This window comes from Onychostruthus taczanowskii, unplaced genomic scaffold (assembly GCF_017590055.1).
Source record: "Onychostruthus taczanowskii isolate IOZ18803 unplaced genomic scaffold, ASM1759005v1 scaffold13, whole genome shotgun sequence".
NCBI classification, from domain to species: Eukaryota; Metazoa; Chordata; class Aves; order Passeriformes; family Passeridae; genus Onychostruthus; species Onychostruthus taczanowskii.
The window spans coordinates 12824338-12843918 of NW_024498462.1; positions in this window are offsets into that span (position 1 = coordinate 12824338).

Below are 19581 nucleotides of genomic sequence, written 5' to 3' on the forward strand. Positions count from 1 at the left end.
TTATCATATCAAGTTTCTGTTCCCTATTGGTTCTACAGCCATCAAGGAAACTGAATCTAAGCTAAATGAGTAATTGGATTTGACACAGCTGTCCTAATCCATTATACTGACATCAGTATTTTAGGCAAGAGATACTTGTTAGGATAGTGAGTGACCTGAGCAGACTTGTCTCCCTTAGATAAGCTAAATTTTGCCCATATAGATGATGTGATTTTTTGCAGAGTTTTTTCATGTTCCATCCTAAGGCAGCTGAGTATTTTGATTTTAGATTGTAACTATCCTTGCCCAGATGAATAAGGAATTCATAATTCACTTTATAATGGGGAAATTTTTAGTGTTAGACCAACCAACTGGTACTGAAGGGTGTTATTGTTAAGGAGAGGCTGATGATTTTGCAGCACTACCAGCTGGGAAAGTATTTTTAATAAGTATTTTTAAGTACTTTAAGTCTTATCCTAATGCAGATAAAAGGACCAGAGAGAGCTCATCACCTCCTGTAAACTTTTCCCAGATTGCCCTCATTTTGTCTCCCTCTAAGGCTGGTTTTACTGCTTAGGGGAACACAAGGTGATGAGTGAGCCAGGCAGAGAGCAGGGTCTGGGGGCTCAAATTTTGGGACATGGAGTTTGCAGGGCCTTTAGCCACTGCCCTGCAAATTCAGATTTCTCAGTTAATGAATCAAACTATCTGATTCATGAAGCATTTTTTTTTTTTTTTTGAGAGCTTGAACAGGTTTTTCATGGAGGAAATTCATTCAGTAATCTCTAACACCCCCCTTGGAGAACTTGTCAAGCTTTCCTCTTAGTCTTAGCAGAAAGTTCACTGCAATATTCCACTTACAGTTCTTCCCACATGCTAATATACATTCTTTATCTGCCTTCAAATTCCCCACTTTCTTTCAGTTATTTCTTTATCACTCTAATTTCTACCCTAATTTTTAGAGCACAGACCTGGCTAGGCACAGAGATGTTCACTTATCTTAAAACTAATGAAAAGAAACTTCCAAAGACACAAATGGATTTTATACCTATGGTTCTTCCACCTTTGAAATAGCTTCTAAAAAACCCTCAGAGTGATGATTAGAGAAATTACTATGGAAAAAGTTTGGAAATTCAAGGGAAACCAAAATAATTTCAAAAGAAAGACGTACACCAATTGATTTCTTGTATTTTGAGTGCAGAGCTCATTATTGGCCCTGCTGCAGAACCCTGTTCTACAGTGATGTGAGGGTTCTGTGGGATATAAAATCAGGAATTCTGTTTCTATCTCCAGCATCCACAATCCCACATAAGCAGCACAACCCCTGTGAAACATGAAAGCAAAACTGTACATTATGTGCACCTGAAAAGAAACAGCAGCTTAGTGGGATCTTTGCTGTTTGTATAAGCATTTAAAAGAGAGAAGCAACACTCAGATTTTATTCCTTTTCTCATATGTGCCGCTCTCCCTTATCAAACACTTCAAAAAATTGGAACTGCCTTCTAATATAAATGTCTCCTACTGGGAAGCTACTTTTTCCAAATGTGTTCAAAACAGGTCATTAGCAAGTTTGCCCAAGGAAAATCCATGTTAAGCTTCAAGATTTTATTTCCCAAGAAAATATATTTTACCCTCTCATTCTCAATCAGCATAAAAAAGAGCCCTTTTCATTTTTTTTATTCCACTTGCCTCCCCACAAAACAAATTTTAAATAAAAGTGAGAATAGTCAAGATCAAACAACAAACTCGTTTATATCCTCAAATCAGAGACATCCTCCATTGACTTCTAGCATGGGACAGCATTTTCCTGGAATTTTCCTGACCAGGCTGCACCACAACACTCCTGAACTGAGCCTGGACAACTGCAGAGATTGAACATTCTAAATTTGTTACTTTAGAATGCCAGCAAAATGGCAAAACATGGATATCGACAAATAACTCCAAACTGGAGAGCATGTGCCATTAACATTTCTCTGCTCTTGGATAGAAATGACCAGGGGCACATATTGTAGAAAAATAAACCTTTGCATCTTCAGGCACTTTTCCTGTTCTTTCCTAGTTAGCACAAATTGACTTATTCCCTTGGCACATAAAAGGAATATTTTTTTGTATAATAAAAAAAAAAACCTGCTTGCATATTTCATGTGGGGTTTTTTTGTGTGTTTATTTTTTGTTGGTTTGGGGTTTTGTTTGCAGGGTTTGGGGTATTTCTGCCGCCCCCCCCCCCCCCAAAAAAAAAAAGGAATAATCTTAAATGAATCATAAATATACCAATGAAGTGCAGGAAAATGTCCTATTCTCTTTCACTCCTGACTTTGCTGACATGAAGTTTAAGGTTAGGGCTGTTTTGGTGAAGTTAGCCTGAAAGCTATCCTTATCTCCTTTAAAGCACAAAAGAAATGAAGTTGCTCAGACATTTATTTGATTCCCACATCTAAGGTAGTCTTTTCTTGTGACGGATGGATTCAAACTCTAAACATTCTATTATTCTGAGATGGCTCTTGGTATTGTGCAGCACTTCCAGCATCTATTACCACCAGATGCCTTTAACAAAATACATCTATCAAGAGAAAAGTGGCAGAGATGCACCAAAGGATTCCCAGGATGAGAATACAAGAGGCATCAGTATTCTAACAACATTTGTTAGGTTTCTTGAAATATTTTTCTCTTCTTAAATATCTTTTTTTCTATAAGTAGGCTTTGTATTTTCATGGGTACTCCTGCATCTCTTTGTAAAAGTGTGGTATTTTCCTCTTCTTAAATATCTTTTTTTTCTATAAGCAGGCTTTGTATTTTCATGGGTACTCCTGCATCTCTTTGTAAAAGTGTGTCCTCTGATCTTACAATAATCTACCAAGCAGTAGATAATTTAAATGATAACTTTACAGATATTCTAATTCTCTAAGCTCTTCTTACAGTCAAACAGAACGACAGAATGGTTTGTGTTGGAAGGAACCTGAAAGCCCACCTCATTCCACCCCCTGCCATGGGCAGGGACACCTTCCACCACCCCAGGGTGATCAGAGCTCCATCCAACCTGGCCTTGGGCACTTCCAGGGATCCAGGGGCACCCAGGGCCTCTCTGGGCACCCTGTGCCAGGGCCTCAACACCCTCACAGAGAAGGATATTTTTTTCCTAAATCTAATCTAAACCTCCTCTTTCTCAGTTTAAAACACAAGCCAATGCAGAGACTAAGGGCTGTGGGTTAAGTTTCCTGTTGTGCCTTTGCCACTCGTGGTCTGCAAAGACAGTGACTTGTGAAGTATTTATACCCTCAGTGAATCCTATTTCTCTTGGGAATTTGTGTAGGACTTGCATGATCTGGCAGTTATATAATATGGCAGCTACATTAACAAGTAAATAAGATGCTATACCCAGTTTGGTGTAAGAAAAAGTTTTTCACTTCCAAGTATCGAGATGGTAAGAACTGATTTAGAGGAGGAATCAGGATGGTTTGAAAGCCACAAAGTAAAGCAAGAGAAGAATCAAAAGTAACCCATCCTCACTGGATTCCTTGATTTCCCAGTGTCACCTGTGGCTCTCTGTTTCTGACCAGTTTGGTTCCTTGCTCATTTTTATACTTGTAGCAACATTCTTTATCTTGCATCTATTTTTGTGTGTCAAATGCCAACCCCAAATTAGTGTCTTTCCTCAGCCATCTCCCTTTCAGAAGCCTCAGAAGCATCTCACCTCCCTGATATGCAGCAGAGGAGGGCAAATAACACACGGTGTGACAGCCTGGCACCCAGCACTGCTCTCTTCTAAAGGAGCTTCCCAAGCTTGCTGTCTTTGCAAGTGACTGCTCAAACCAGACATAAAAATGCAGAGTGAAGCAGGATATGAATATTAAAGGGACATTACCTGGTTGATAACATTATTTGCTAAACTGGTTCCTTTGGCAGACAAATTGATGGGATTGCTTGGACCAATCTGAATGATGCTCCGAGGCCAACAGCATCCAGTGAGGCTCAAACTGTGCTGAGAAAATTGATGTTCAAGCATTCAAATGCACTGTGTGTGCCCAGGAAGAGACAATGAAGAAATTCAGATAAGGATCATCAACACAGTAACTCCTAAGAATGTTTTCCCCTTTGTTTCCATAAGTCATCCTCACAGACATGACTGTATGTCATGGGATACTTTAGACAAGTCAGAAAAAGAGGTAGGAACTGGAATTTTCGTTGAGATCTGAGACTACCAATGTGAAAGCAATGTGAAAGTCTATGCTATATTTTTGCAAGAAGCAAAAATAAGTTTCTGGCTTTTCAGATGCCAGTTCTCAAAGTTATAGTCAAGTCTTTCCCATGTTTTGCCCATCTGTCTAATGGGCTCTCAGCCTAGCCAGCCCTGGAATGGAGTCAGTGTCATTATCCCCTTGCTGTAATTGGCATGGCAGGATGGAGCAGCATGTACAGCCTTCTCCTGGTGGGAGAGAAAGAGGCAAGAGAAACTGAAGCAAGTGAGCCAGATGTCACAGAGACCCTGAGAAGTGTGCTGGGATCCAGAGGAGGAGTGAGCAAGCTGTCAGCTTCTGCTGCACAGGAGCTGTTTGTTCCCATCCTCCACTGGCTTTGCTTTTCCAATGCAATGACTTTGTTGTTCTTGTTGGTTTTGCACTTCTGACCAAAGGTCATAGCTATTTTAGTACCTATGAGCTTGAAACGTTCCACTGGTGATGACCCTTTCCCTTTTCACCTGCTAGACACTGATGCTGGCACGAGGTTGTGAGGGAACAAGATGGCTTAAATGGCAATACAGCAGCATGAAAGAAAGAACAGGATTTAGTAAAGAATTAATGACCACTTTGTTTTGACAGTTTCTTCATCTCTCTGGAAAACTTTGGTTTATGTCTATAAGAAAGCCAGATCCCACTATAGCTGTAAGAGAAAACAATTCATACTTGGTCTTCAGACCAAAGAAACTGGTCCAAGAAGCAGGAAGGAGGAGATTGATTCAGTTTTGTGGGATGTAGTGCAATGTGGCCCTGACCTACACTAGAAATTTGAAGGTTGAGTTCCCATGGTTGAATCAACCCATTTGCAAGGTTGGATGAATCTTTGGGCTGTTTTCTGCTTTGATCTGTGGCAACCACCTGGCTAAACCCAGAACCCTCTCAGACCTGCTGCTGGTTTTTGCCTTTCTCCCACTCCCAGTGCTGTCCAGGTAGGTCAGACTGTTCCCAGAGCCCAGGCAGCGCTGAGAGGCAGGACACCACTGCAGCAGACATGAGCTGGCCATTAAAAAAACCAACAAAACCCCCAAACAAAACAAAAGAACAAATTGTATTGTAATTTCCTTGATAGCTTTCTATGAAGCACTGCTTTTGAGTTCTTCCACTTTCAGATTTCAGTTCTGGTGTGTAACACTGAGAGTTTGGTTCATATCTCAGCAGAAGTGTAACATCCACAAACACCTAAACAATTCGAGCCCTCAGTCCAGAATTCTCAGTGTTTCCATCAGTGTTTCTCCAGAATCAAAGGTGAAAGAGAATTAAATCGGTTCCAGATGGAGTGGACTTTAGCTAAAGAGGAAAAGTCAGAAGCTTAACCATATGATAGACCTAGAGGCAACTCCAAAGCTGCCAGGAGCTGCCTTTGGAGTCTGCCAAGGAGACAGATGCTCATGCCAACAGAGCAGAGATTGGCATCATTTATATCACATCAGCTCTCCTGCTGTCACCATGCCACAGAGCAAAGCACCAAGGCAGACAGTTAATATTTAGAAAAGAGCAATCACACTGCATACATTTAGATCATATAGCCAGGAACAGTTTTCATATTCTATTTACTCTTTTGGTTCTTAAGAATGAAAGCATGGTCTTGTCTTCCTGTGTTCCTATAAAGCTCTTAATGAAAACTTCATGTGCTCATCAAAGCATAAAGTAAAACTAAACCTTTAATTCTTATACTAGTGCAAAACTTCGGGATAAGTAGTGATTACATAAATGATATTACTGTGAAAATTAGATCGTCCACTTATAAATGAAGTACTCACAAGATTCAGGAATGTGTGGGGGTTTTCCTCTCCTAATTTTCACTTTACAAATCCTGAATAGAAGGTGCAAAACTGAAGAGATACAATTCTTATCTAAAAGCTGCTTTTCTTTTAGTGGATTCACACATTGCTCCTAACTTCATGCTCTGCCACTTGGAACATCTTTCTGTCTGAAAATAAATTATGCTCTGTGTGGAGCATCCAGTCTAACCTTAGGCATCCAGCAGCATACAACTCTACAGATGTATTACAGCAAATATTCACATTCCACGCTGGGGCATGGCACTTGAACAAGTGCAAACTCTTGCAGGGAATTCTGGACACAAACTGGTTCAAGCAAGCCTTGTTTGGAGATCGCTGTGCTGGGACTTCAGATTTGATCGTGCCGTCTGTCAGAAGCTCACATTTCTCTGAATAAACCTAATCATCATCTAAATCCAGGATCAGAGCAAAAGTTCTAAACAAAGCAGGGTGAAAATGGATGGAAATCACTGTTCCAGCACAGAGTAAAGCAGTAACTTCAAAAAAAGAGCTCTACAGCTCTGAAATAGTTCCAGATCAGAAGGATTAACTTTGTTCCTTACGGAGCCTTGCACCATAAAGTGTGTTAAAATCCACCTCTCCCTGATTGAGAGCCCGAATAAACATTGGCAATTATTTAACAGCTGTTTAGGCAGCGTGTTTACATATCCTGGGGACTGTGCCATCCAAATATTGTGATTTCATTAAGGAGCTTTGCCCTCAAGAAGCTCAGGGATTGAGACTTCTGAGGGCCCCAGAGCAATGTGATAATTTTCCTGCTGTGCTACCTGGCTTTCACAAGGGGTTGATCCCAGGCAACCTTGCAGATGGTTTATGACTGCACATGTCCTCAACAACATGGCAAAACAGTATGGTCCTGAGGAAAAAACATAAAAACAAATGTACCACCCCTCTGTCAGACACTGCACAAGCAGCAGCAGCACGGGGTTGTTTATCTGAGGAGTTTCTGATGCATTTCTTTGGCTTTTTTTTTTTCCCTAACCACCAAATACTCATTAAAAATCCCATGTTCTCCATGCATCAGAAAAATCAGCATCTTCACACCAAAGTGTTCTTGCTGAATGCTGGCATTCCCTTCATATGTCATGGAAAAAACAGATTTGCTGCCAAGTTCTCCCTCTCTTCCCACAGAACTAACTGAACCTAACCTGCTAACTCCCTAAAAAGCTCCAGCTAAGCATCTGCATCCCTCTTCCCTCATGGCCAAATATTTTGCTCTTAAATTCCTGTACACTCCTGAGAGTTTTTTGATAGCATTTAAAATATGATTTCAGTTCCTCGGGCAGATCAGCAGAAGCTCTCAGGGTGAGCTGTGCCAGCTGGAGCCCAGATAAGGCCTTTGCTGGCTTTATCCACATTTGGGAGAGGCAAAGGAGGGGTTTCAAGAACTGGGCTCAAGAATTGGTGAGGTCAGATAATCCTGAGCAAGGCGTGTTTGGGATTAATATTCCTGGATTGAATAGCTCTCCTCATCTGCAAGGACAAATCTCACTTCAGACCCAATGTACATCTCACTTTATATTAAAATATATATTCAGCCACAGCACTCAGACTTTTTCCCCTCAAGATACTCATTACAGCATGTGCACCATTCTGAATGCAAAAAGTGTTTAAATCAAATCTATATTTTGCAAATGCTGTAAATGTATAAAATCTGGTTTTAATTACATATACATAACATATTTGAAAAGAATGTAACATTATATTTGCTTAATCCAATCAATTTATATTCAGCTCCTTTAATGTGGCAGAAGTTATAAATGAGTGGATTTAATCTCTCCAGAGTGCACATTTTCATTCTTTACAAATGGTACTGTCCTTAAAAACCACAATATTTTCTCCAGCACTAAATATGAAACTAATAGTCCTCTTTGCTAAAATTAACATCTGCTTTCTTCATGAAAGCAAACTAAAAAGCTTATTTGTGTTTCAGGAATTGTGTCTTTCTGCTCTCAATCACACCAGTGAAAGGAAACATTTGGCTCCATGGAAAGCAACTTTCTTATGTCTCACATCTAATTCTAAATTAAACAGCATTTAAAAAGTAACAAGTAATATAAAAAAACCCAAAACAATCCAAACATGTGAAAAGCAGAGAGGGTGCTCTCCATGACACCTTTGGTGTGGAACAGATCACAGTGTCATGGAAATAAAAAAAAAAAAAAATATACTAAAGAGGCAATTCAGGTACTTCTGTTTCTTTTTTCTTTTGGTTGCAAGGCTAAGAAGACATTAAAAGACTGATTTAAATATAAAACAAATGATTTTTTTTTTTTAAATTTCCATCTTACATCGGTTTTCCTGTGGAACTAATTGCCATATGAGCCTGTGCAAGACCAGCTGGAAATAAAAATACATGTGCATTAAAATGGGATAGAAAATCACAATGGAATGAACTACAAATGTGGAAATTTATATAAACTCCTGCCAAAAGAAGTAAACCTTCAGTCACTGACTGCAAGAGATTCCCATAAGAGAGTCTTTTGTGCTATACAGTATATTTATTCTGAAATACAAAGAACTGGCCACTGCCAGACAAAGCACTGAAAGAGAGGCACTGCTAATGGATGCTTATTGTAATTTCAACTGATTTTTGGGGGTGATAAGGGGAAGAAGAGTCAGAGAAAGTCACAAAACTCTTTTTTTTCATTTAAAATCACAACTAATTTTCCTTTAGTCAATAAGTGAAGCACAGTCTTTAAAACACCCCACACTTCAGTCTGATCTATATTTAACAATATCAAACAAGAGGAGCTTAAGAGAGGGGTTTGCCCAGTTTCATTAATGAACCCCTCATCAGAGCAGCTTTGATCCAAGCACAAACCTTTACCTTTGCAATAAGCACCTGGGTCACTGCTGGGGCAGGAAGAACATCTGGGGCAGGAAGATCTCCAGTGCTGTGACAAACAGGCTCATGGAGAATTCTGCCTTAATTAATGGCCACAGATAAGCCCTGGCCTCTCCTCTGTCCCAGTCACCAGGCACTGGCACCTCCTTGCTCCTGTGCTCAGCTCTCTGAGCAGGCACTGAGCACTCTGGGCAAACGGGCTCATGGAGAATTCTGCCTTAATTAATGGCCACAGATAAGCCCCTGGGGTCACTCAAATCTGAGAGGCAAACAAGTCCTAAAAAGTGAATTAAACATTATAGCCATTCCTACCTTCCTTCTTCTTCCCCTCATCACACAGATAAACAAAAGCAAAAAATCTCTGTCTGAGGCAGAGGCAAAGTTCCCTGAGCTCGTTCTGCTTCCTGCACCAGCAGCCCCAAAAGGATGCCCTTTTCTGAGGAAGGGGATGCCAGGCCAAGCACAGCCAGCCCTGCCCTTCCAGGCACTCACACCTGGAACCATTTCCAGCTGGGAGAGCTGCAGGGCTGCACATCATCTCTGATCAATAACCCTGCCTGGGCATGAACCTGCCTGGGCCCTTCTGAGCACTGCAAACATAGCCAGAAATGAGAGCTTTTGTGACTTCTGAGATTCCAGGGCTATAAAGTGTTTGAGCAGGACTGAATCCTTGCCAAGCTCTGGCCCCTGCCTAAGTGACAAGAGTGAGTCAAGCAGGTCCTGCTGGCTGGAGAAGTCTGGCTGGTGCCTCATTAATTCATGCTCTCACTGCTCTTTGCATTGCACCTGCAGAACTGTGTCCTCAGGCAGACCAAGAGCCCTCGTTCTGGTGTGTATAAATCAGAATAAACCAGGCTTCCCAGATCTGCTTTTGTGCAATTATAACTCAGGAGTTCTAAATTACAGACAATTTTCTCCAGTCTCAAACTGCTGCTGCCCAAGAAGAGGTTTAAACAGCATAACAGTGCATAACTAATATAAATAAGTGAACATATTTAGAAGGCCAAAGCCTTTAGAGGAGATAATAGTTTAAAATACATATTTGAGTAAGATATTTACTGCAGCAAGACTTGTAGTCTGGCATTACTGATGTGGAAGGTAATTCAAATTGAAGGGCACTTCTGCTGTTTTACTGAGGAAAGTAAATTCTACACAAGAAACTACAAAGTTTCAGCTGCCAAACTATTTGTACAACAAGATAATTTTTTAGGAATTCCTAGGAGAAAAAAAAAAAAAAAAAAAGAAACTCACACCGTCTAATCAAAATATGAAACTCCCGGTAGGAGAAGAAAACTTCAACCTTCCAGATATAAAACATATTACAAAGCATTCACACTTGAGCAATTGATAGGATGGTTTAGAGAGACTGCCATGCAGTCAGCAGAATGGATAACCTTGGGGGAAAAGAAGTATATGAAATTTCTGTCCCTCGAGGTATTCATTTGCTGAGGCTGGAGGAGCAAAGATCCAGAGCTTCACGCCATTAAGACTACCAGAAAAAAAAAAAAAAAAGTGATTAATTCATATAAGGAAAGGTTTGTAGTCTGCATTACTTTATGGATTTTCAAAGGGGAAAAAAAAATCTCATTTTTAATGATAGAAAATACAAAGTTATCTTATTTTAATCGAGGTGTTGCTGCAGTCTGTTAGAAATCGTGACTGATCTTTTCATTTGTAAAGTACAACATGGTTTTCCAACAGATATTGGCAATTCTTTAGGGCCCAATCCAAAGACAAAAGCTTTTCTGTTGCCTCCACAGGTTTTGTATTAGGCCTTTAGTAAACTGAAATGAAACCAAATCCCAGAGCACTCACACACGTTGGCATTTATCAAACAGCCAACGAAACCTGCAGCAGCAATCAGAGTCCCAGGCTTTCTGTCATTTCCAGAGAAATGAGCTCCAAGTGGAATGCAGGATCAAATCCAAACACTCATTGTACAATAGAGGGAAGAAATATGACACAGCACTGGGCATGCTATGAGCAATAGGAATATTAGCTGTGGGCAGACAGGGAAAAGATGCAGCTCTCATCCTATATAAAACCCTGAAATGAACCAAAATACTTTCTGATGTCAGATCCTGGCAGCTGGATGACTGAAGTAGGATTTTTTTTTAATCTCAAGGTCAGCCAATACATTTTAAAATTTAGATAACATTCTCATTTTTCCAAGAGAAAGTTAAATTCTGCTTATTGGAGATATTCTCCTGCCATGCTGATGCACAGATCTTTTCCACTTTGCTCCTGTAGGATTCCTGTCACCCACCTTGGATGGAAGAAAGGGAAGTAAGGTAGGACTTGAGGAACAGATGCAAAACACAAGCAGGTCACTGTGGGAAAGCCTGAACACTTAAAGAAAGAAATATGCAGAGACATTCAAAATTTTCTCCAATTGAAGACAAAATTAAGATTTAGAAATGAAGACCAGATGCTGCTCAATCAGGATTCCTAAACTTGCATTAGGAGTTAAAACTTTGAAAATAATCCTATTTCAACTTTTAATTGGGGACTATTTGCATTTCTGGCACTTTTTGAGATTATAGGAGTAAGAATGCAGTACCCTATTTCAAACAAAGAGTTTAAATGTGTTTAAGTGCAAATTAATGAATGTTGCAGCATCCAGGTAACATATTGACTTAAAATTCAGCCCTTTTAGAGATCATATTTGAAAAATTAAGTCTCTGCTACCTCTAGCTGACTGAGTTTATACTTTTGCTTTGGCTCATGCTTTTGATTCAGATGAGGTGTACCAAATACGATTCATCTTTTTAAAAAATCCAATAATTTTTGTGTAGAAACAAATCCAATTTATTAATCTCTCAAATATGTCAAATGGATTTTTAATTGAGAAGTAATTGCATTTTGCCTTATACAGTCTTTGTTGATTTCATAAGCTTGTCATCAATCCTGTGATGATTTCTCACCTGATAAAGAAATAAGGTTATCTAATTAATCACATTGTGTAATAACAAATCTCCTATTTAGAGGTACAATAATTAGATTTGGAAAATGCTAGGAAAACAAGAAAATTATTCCCCAAGGTAGAGGGATTGTGGGTTCTACTTGAAAGGAAGACACGCAGTTTGCAAAGTTGATTAATTAGTTTTAAGAGGATCTCAAAAAGCTCAGTTCTTTGAAGTCTGCAATCAGTTTGGAAAAGAAAATATATCTGTGCTACAAAGATACCTTGTACCAACTTTCAAAATATTATCTGTGGCAAAACACAGCATTTGCTTTGCTATATGAAAAACCTGTTTTCACTTTTGGAGACACAGTATGATAAATTTTGGCAAGCTGAGTGATTTCCTGTCTCTGATGCATTTGGCAAGGCAGAAATGCTAAATAAGAAGCTTGCCTTGAATTTACATCCCCCCTCCACAGCTTCAGCTGCAGCAGCTGAGAGGAAAGGAGATGCTGGTTCAAGTGAGAAGTCTTTTTGGGCAGGAGTCTGTAATGAATCTCACTTCAAATACGTGGTCACTCTCCACCACGTGCATGTTTTCATCATTCCTATTAGACAGCCAAAGAAATTTGAAATCTCTCTTTTAATCAAAGAAATTTAAAAAAGAGCTCATTTTGAGACCTGTGGCAGAGATGAACGGAGAGTTTAAATCAATGATTTGAAGCTGACAACCTCAGCAAGCTGTGGTTCAGAGCAACTGTGGCAACACAGCTGTGGCACCAGGCTGAAAATATCCCCCCATCTGAACATAAGGACCAACCCCGAGGAGGAACGACGTCCTGGGGGGAAAGACAGGAAAAGAACACTCAATTCTGACAGGCTATCTGAAAACTCTTTTCACTCTAGAAGATCAAGAATCCTCCTCTGAAGAAGCAGAAATAGAGTCAAACAGAGTGGTTGCTGATTTCACAAAGCTGCTTTGAACTTCTAGTTCCCCTTTCTAAGGGCACAATTTGAATAAACAAAATTTTCTGCCTGAATAAATCAAATAAAATGCTAAATGTACATGAAAAAGCATTTCAAGGTTTCAAATAAGTATCTGAAAGAGCAATAGAACATTTTGGATCAATAGTTTTTATCATTTGCCTATTGGAAAAAGTCTTTGATAAAAGGATTCCTTATTTTGCCCAGCAGCTGGTCTGTGAGTTGAGCTATTCAGCAGTAACCACATGAAAAGAAAAAGAGATTGCAGCTTATTTTTACTCTTTAATAACTTTTCAAAGATCTACCCTTCTCACTAATGTAGTTAATTGAAGAGTAATAAGCAGCAGCCTGAATTCCTTAGACTATTATTAAATTCATTTTTCTATTCTGCTGTTTGGAAATCTGCCTTTTCCCACTTCCAAACTTTTCCAACTTTTTTTTTTTTTTTTTTTTCACTTCTTCAACTCTCTCAGGGCAAGGCCCATCAGCCCAAGCTGATCCTCCCCCATAAAGCAGGGCCCTGCTCTCAGGGGATACAGCAGGGCTGCACCATTTATGTGCTGTGCCTCGGCAATTTCACAGCCTACAAAACTTTCCTTGCCTGTTCTCGGGATTTCTCAGCAGGAATTCCACAGGTCTCCCTCGTGCCACCATCAAAATGTCCACTAGTGAAAACAATTTTCATCATCTGCCAAATGCCACTCAACAGAAAACGGACAGAGTAGAAAATTCAAATTATGCAAGTGTTAAAGTCAGCCCAGCCCTCCATCCCCACTGCAGTTGGGTACTTCATTTTTACATTAATGAACCTCTAGAACTAATTATTTCATCCAAGAGCTCATCATGTTTTTCCACAATCCATTTCTGACTGTTTAATCCTAATCATAATCTTTCAACCTCTTCCATTTCGAGGGCAAACTCCTTAGTGAGATCATAGCACCCTTCACAGTTGTAATGTTAATTAATTCAATATATTGGCAGATCCACGTGGAAAGTGAAATTCTTCTCTTCAATAAATCTGTGACTTTGTAGCTCACCACTGAGTGCAGGCCGAGCCTGCCACAAAACCCCTTCTGACCTCTCTTCCATGCCTAGAAGGATTCTCCCAAGGCAGAACAAATGCTGCCATTAACACTCCCAGACAGATGGATTTGAGAGGCTCCAGAACTGTTTTACATTAAAAACCTTCATAAAATTTCTTCTTTGTCCTCTAAAATTTACTCTTTCTTTGAAATAAAGGTAAATTTGTCATTATAAAACATTTTCCTCTTACCCCCAAGTCATTCCTTAGTCTAAAAGAGAGTACTAAAATCTGTGAAATTCAAAATATGGCAGTTTGTTTTAATATTTTGTAGGAAAATCTAAAGAGTCACAGATGTAATTTTTCCTACCTTCACTCCTGTCTGATTATTTAGGCTGATTATGAAAAAAGGAAAAATAATTTTTTGAGCAATTCTTCAAAAAAATAAATTTGCTCTTTATGCATTATCAATTGTCTGTATGTAAAGCCCTAATGTATCAATTCTCTGAACAACCTGGCCTTTAACAAAACTTCTCCTCTCCTTTTTTCACAGTTTTAAAGAAAATCATCTTTTCACTACTCATCATCAAGAGGGTTTATCTGTGAAATACTTATTCCATTTCTTCCTGATTATTTCACAATCCCTAAAAAGTATTCATGCAACATTATTTCAGTTAATGTAATCTGCAAACTCCTGCTATATTTCATTCCACCAAGTAAACATTCATTGACTTTCTCTCTGGTGTCACACACTCCAGCAGCTGTGTCCTTGATGAAGCTGGGTAGAAATTACTTATGATATGTTAGCATTCATCATATCTGCTAATTTTAAACTTTCCCTTCTCAATTCGAACAACTCTGCACTCAGCTATTGCTGATACCCATTTATTGGCAAATGCAGTAGTCCCTGGCAGCTGGCAGTGGGAATTATACCTATTTATCCCAGCACTGCAAAATGCAGGAGTGGTTCAAAGCAGACAGAGGTGACTCTGATAACTGTAATAAGGGCTCAGATTTCTGGATAATTTATCAATTCCTGTTGCTTTTAGTAAGTAAAGTCTTAATAAATGTATTTTTAATACATGTATTTTTAATAAACGTATTTTTCTAAACATAGAAAATAAAAGCCAGCTCTCAGGTTCTCCATATACACAGATAATCCTGGTGTTCCTTGTGTTCTACAGCCAAGTTTGTACTTTAAATACTCTTCTGGGCAGCCTCCCACCCTCTCTGCTTCACTGCCAGCCCCTGCTCTCAGCTGAAATGATGAAGCTCAGGTTTGAGGTTCTGGCTCATCATCCCCCCAGGGCTGGAGCCTGCTCAGAGCTCTCCTGTCTGCTGATTTTAATAATAAATACAGAACATTTCTGCTTTCCTAAATGTTTCATATGGGCTGACTGCTCAAAGGTGCTGCCTTGTAAAACCATTTGCTTTCACATCTTTCAGTGTTTAAAAAAAATACTTATTTTAATATTTGAGGAAGGATGTAACAAAAATTCTTGCACTTGGCCACAGATGCACCTGCAAAAGTTCATCAAAGTGTTGAAGGCTCCAAATTAATTTATTTTACCAGCATGGCATGGGGTAGGAAGGTTTGCTTGTATGGATGGGGATCTTTCCCCATATTCAGTGAAAGGACAGACAGAAGTTCTGGAAATGCAACATATTATTTTCTAAACCTGAAGAAATTAACTTCCAGAATAACTGGACAAGGCTTCCTGGCTCAATTTTATCACAGTAAATGTAAGTAATTTGCCAGAAGGATTGTTGGAGGGTTTTTAAAATAAAAAATCAAAATGTTTCTAAAGATTAGCAATATTCTTTTTCTTCTCTATGCCTTATCCTACTGTTCTTACTTACGTACTACAAACTCTTATGAGTTGTACATATTAAAAATTTCACCATTTGGAAATGTATGGAAATGTACTATATCTATACTGTTTGCAAGTGGAAATATACTGTATCTACGAGGAAAAAAAATAATTGCTGATTAGTGTCCTGGAAATATTGAAACTTTACAATCAGCAATCTACTACTCAAATTGAGGTATAGTGTGGAAATATAAAAGGGGGTTGTCTTTTTTTTATTTTTAGTCTATCCTACAAGAAGCAATGGAAATGAAGTGCATCATATATCTGCAATCACCCTGGAGCTGCCACAGAGATATAGATATATAAATATATAAATATATATAAATTTGTAGGTCCAAAGAAAAAGTTCCTGCTGTAAAACCATAGAGTTTTTTATTACACCCTATCCATAAAACCCCAACACAACCCCACCTAATTTCTGAAGGTTGGCTCCTTCTTGATGAGTGCTAAAACTGAATATAATGAACAGGCAAACACAGCTGCAAGTTTTCTGTCAGCTCAGAGCTCACACAGAACAATCCCAGCTTATGGCATAAACATACCAATGGTTTAAATTCAAAAAGAGAAAAAAAAAGTTCCACATTTTTATAGCCATGGGATACTGGAACCTGTAATCAGCTTGGAGAAGTTGTATAATTACACCAAGTGCTACAAATGGCATCATTTCAGTACTTTGGAAAACTTACTGGCATGAGACAGAAAATCATATCAAAGCAGATCTGTCCCCAGCTTTATCTCATTGCATTTTATCTGTGTATTATTATCTTCCTAATTATTAAAAAGAAAGAGCAATTTTCATTTTAATGTAATGTGGAGAATGAGACATATTTAAATGCTACAATAGACAACACCAAATATATTTTAGAATTAGAGCTGATCACTTTTCCACTTGCAGTAGATGCTGTTTCTAGGAAGTTGGCTCATTGCAATCAGAAATTATTACACAAAGAGCTACCTGCTCATTCAGATAATGATTTGAGATAGATCTACTTTATTTTGAGCAGAAATCAACCCCACTAAGCAAATCCCAAAGCACACCAGATCACACTTTCTTCTCTCCATAGCCCAGCTTCAAATTTTCACCCTTTATGTTCTCTACACTCAGGAAATGTACATTTACATTCTCACTCTTTCCTCCAAACTGCCCAATGGGATGGTTTGGGGTTTGTTTCCCTTTTATAACAACTTTGTTACATGCAGTCAGGAATCTATTTGAAAATCCCTCTTTCAAACAGAGGCCTTGCAACATGCAGAAATTATAAATTTCACACAACATCCAAACCCACGGAAGGGAGTCTCCTCTCCATCTCTAGAATATTTGCTGTCTGCATTCATGCTCTCCTCAGATAAAGAAATGCTAACCCAGCCCTGATATAGAACTAACATGTGTGGACAGCACATTACAGGTTGATTTACCCAATTATTCACGGAGCGCTAATTAAAACCGAGATTTCCTGTTGAATTCTGGGTCTCCAGTGACAGCAGATGAAGACAGCTCTGCTTCTCCAGGAGCTGACAGGACAAGCTCCGACTCTGGCAGCGCTGAAAGTTGTCACAGACCCCGTGCTCTCCACTTTCCTCCCAAATCATGCTGGAAGAAGCACTTCTGCAATGCCTTGGGAGAAAATAAAATAAAAGTAAGTGAACATCTGCTGATATTGATTGTGAGAATCTGAAACTTTATGAAACCATAGATGGGATGCATTTGGCGAGCATTTTTCTGGAACATTTTCAGACTTAAACAAACAACATCTGTTAATATTGATTTTGGGGTTACACTGAGACTTTCAGGAGAATTACAATCAGTGGGTGATTGAAAAGTGTTGTGATATATGTTAGAAGATCAAATAGGAAACAAAAGTTTAAAGGGTCTGTTTCCATTTAGGTGCATTAATAATCTATGATCCCTCCCCTTTAGAAGAAAATAAAAAGAGTAAAGGTGAGGAAAAAAACCCAAACATTTGCTTTATTCCCCACACTAAAAGATCAGAGAAGAAAATTAACATTTATGAAAATCGGTGAGAATGTCTGAGGCAAAATATTTCAGTTCCACAGTTGACATAAATATTTCCAAAGCTACTTTATAATAAAAAATAACTGAACAAGTCCATAGAAAAGCAATCACCATGACAGACTGAGAAATGTGTTTAGAAAAAAAAAAATTAAAAAAACTTAAAAAAAAAAACCCAAACCAAAACAAAGCCCCAAAATAAACCAAATATTTCCCTGGTACTCTGCAGCTTAGCTTTTGAATTGCTAATGAAACAAAGTAGCACATTCACAAACTGGAACAGGAAGGTTTCAAATTCCCCTTGCTGGTGAACATTCCAGATGGGGTTTGTGAATGCCAAAGGTTTGTGAATGCTTGAACTTTATCATTTTCCTATTCAAGAGGCATTTTCCTTTAAAAAGTGAACTTTTGGAGACATAATCCATTTACCCACCATTCTTTGATCTGGTGAAAGTTCCATTACAATTAAATTGCACACTGAAATTCAATATCATTTTTTTCTTGTCTCACTTTTATAGTTCTTAGTAAACTCCAGTTCTCCTGCAGCTACTGGGCAGTGAAATATGTTGCATTTTATGCAACATTAGTAATATGCAAAACACTATGGCACAGAAATATATTGGGAACTAAATCAACTGTGTACAATTAATAAAAAATAATATAGGTTCTAAGAAACTCTTTTCTGATGTGTCTGGACTTGCCAGTTGTTAAACAGAATTAAATTTCCTTCCAGTGACAAAGGCAAGAATCCCATGGAACAATGGATTCTTCTGCCTACCTCCTACACCCCTTCCAGTCCCAGATTAGCAGATAAAGATATTAATGAATCAGCTGCAGCCAGAGGTCACACAACTCACATCTGCTTTCAGGCTCTGGCAAAGGGAACCTGAGCACCTGTCTGAAAAAATAAGTCATTTATTCACAGAAAACATTTCAGGGGACACAGTATTCTATTTTAGAGACGTCCTCGTTCAGATTTGCGCTGCTTCTCTGTCCTACAGAAATTCTGTTTGTACTTGAGGGATTTCTTGAAGTCAAATCCCAAGCATATGGAGGGAGCAGTCGGTTCTATTTATCTTTCACACCATGTGAGGCACCACCAGCCAGTCCAGGGTCTTGCTGGTGAATCTAAGCGAGGCATGGGCAATGCTGGTAGTCAGAAAGAATCACTTGACAGCCCCATGTGCTTCCTTCAGTGGAGAACATCTGTTTGTGAACCACCAAATGCAGGGAAAAAAATCCAGGATTTCTCATTGCTGATATTTTCCATGATTCTTGGACTACTCTCTGTGTATGCACACATATATATAGATATATAGATATCTAGATGATATATAGATACATATAGATATAGATATAGATATAGATATAGATATATAAATATATTCATAGCAAAAGGCACTCTGTGTGTGTATTCAAACACATCTATCTTGTCACAATCACACTTTTCCAAGTCCTGACCACTTTATTATATTTAATTCATAACTCCTTCATTGTTTAGAAGTTAATTATCCCCAGAGAGGAGCTAATGTAAAACAAGGTTCATCAACCCTCAGAGTGTTACCAAAGAGGCTCATACCAGGAGCTACAGAAAATTATGGGAGGCAGGAAAATTGAAATTTGTATTTCATGGGGAAACCTTCATTGCATTCTCTAAAGATATTCCAAAGGGCTAATTTGTGTAAAAAATCAGAACTCAGGTCCTGCTTATTAATGGGGAAATCTTCATTGCATTCTCTAAAGACATTTCAAAGGGCTAATTTGTGTAAAAAATCAGAACTCAGGTCCTGCACAGAATGCTGGAAGACACTGAGGAAACAGAGGCACAGAGCAAAAAGAAATGGCAGCTCCTAAATATTTGTGTAAATGCTTCCATGGTTCAGAGTCCAGAGCAGCTCTGGCCACAGCCCAGGCTCTTTCTGAGGATC